General features: G+C 35.2%; 1 non-coding gene across 1 annotated transcript; it reads right to left on the bottom strand.

Annotated features, from left to right (window-relative positions):
• Window positions 1-1,107: 1,107 nt before the first annotated feature.
• LOC126026641 (U6 spliceosomal RNA) lies at window positions 1,108-1,214 on the bottom strand. Its single transcript, XR_007501865.1, has one exon. It is a non-coding gene; the product is annotated as a U6 spliceosomal RNA (small nuclear RNA).
• Window positions 1,215-1,623: the final 409 nt, after the last annotated feature.

Below are 1,623 nucleotides of genomic sequence, written 5' to 3'. Positions count from 1 at the left end.
GCACTGCCGGGTGTCACCCCAAAACTAATATATATAATAAACCTGAAAGACGCATTATTTTACTTTGCATTTGTGGTTGTTGGTATCACCAGAAGAGCTAATACACTTTGGAATTACCTGGTAAGTTAAAATTTACCAATACCCAGGTTTGTCTCCAGACCATGAAGTCTCAAGGCCAGGAATATATTTCAAACCATTTAGACAAATTATATCACAACCTCTTGAGGATGGTAGCTAGATAGATCTCAAGATTTTTTTATATTAATAATTTATATTTTGACCAAAGTGGATTACAAATCATTCACAGTAGTATTTCAGGTACATAGTGACATAGATCTCAAGATTTTTTAAGACTTTATGATTGAAATGTCTAGACAAACTTGAAAACCAGGTGTATTAGTAGGCTCTAACCATTGTATATTTAAAAAGCTCTCAGAGATTCTAATAGAGGTCAGTCAGGCTGGTGAATCACCAACATAAAGAATTACTACTTAAATTTAGAAAATTTTTCAACTACAGCAAATACACAGCTTTAAGTATGACCTGTAAATCTGATAACTGGGACTAAAGTTTTCTCCAATTTGCTCTCTTATCTCCAGTTTTTAAACTGTACTGCTTGTGAGATGTCAAATGCTAACATCATTAGGTTATTAAAATAAGAAAAGTCAACTCTTTATTGAACTTCTGATAAAATATGAGGACGAGAAAACTTGGACATAAAATGATTCAAATAATTGGTTAATGTTGGAACCGTGAATGTACATAGTAGGATGTCACTAGAGCTTTATATTTGACAAGTTATCACAGGAAATTACCTGTTTCTCAATACTTTCACAGTCTACATTTTTTTTTTGTTTGTTTTGGGACACACCCGGTGGTGCTCAGGAGTTACTCCTGGTTCAGCTCTCAGAAATCGCTCTTGGCAGACTGTGAACCATATGGGATGTTGGAGAAACTAACCTGGGTCCGGCCTGGATAGGCAGCATGCAAGGCAAACACGCTACTCTACCACTGTGCTGTTTCCAGTCCCTACAGTCTACATATTGATAGATTATTCCTAGTTACAAAATTATATCAATAGACAGACTGTTTTTTGTTTTTTTTTTTTTAAATATGGAATGCTTCACGAATTTGCTTGTCATCCTTGCGCAGGGGCCATGCTAATCTTCTCTGTATCGTTCCAATTTTAGTATATGTGCTGCCTAAGCGAGCACATAGACAGACTGTTTTAAGAAGAGAGTCATCTGCTTTCCTATTGTATTAATTTATAATGTACTGCTTTAATAGGATTTTAGAGGTGCCTTAACCCATGTAATACAGATTATGTGACTGAAAACAATGGTTTTAACCAACAGTGCTTTATATAGCATAAGTGTAAAAAGATAGAAAACTACTGGTTTATCATAATAGATATTGTTTTTTATTAAGCAGACTGACTTTTCCACAGATTTAGTTTTATGTAAACAGGTTGAAAAATAAAGTCAGAACTAGCTTTTGTTTGTATCTTTTGGGACATCCCCAGAGGTGCTCAAGGATTATTCTGGGCTCTACACTTTCTCTTGATGAGCTAAGTGAATCATAAGGCATGCTGGGATTTGAACCTGGGTTGACCACATGCAAGGT

The sequence above is a fragment of the Suncus etruscus genome, chromosome 13 (assembly GCF_024139225.1).
Source record: "Suncus etruscus isolate mSunEtr1 chromosome 13, mSunEtr1.pri.cur, whole genome shotgun sequence".
NCBI classification, from domain to species: Eukaryota; Metazoa; Chordata; class Mammalia; order Eulipotyphla; family Soricidae; genus Suncus; species Suncus etruscus.
The sequence above is the reverse complement of the archived record's forward strand: the minus strand, read 5'-3'. Positions and strand labels throughout refer to the sequence as shown.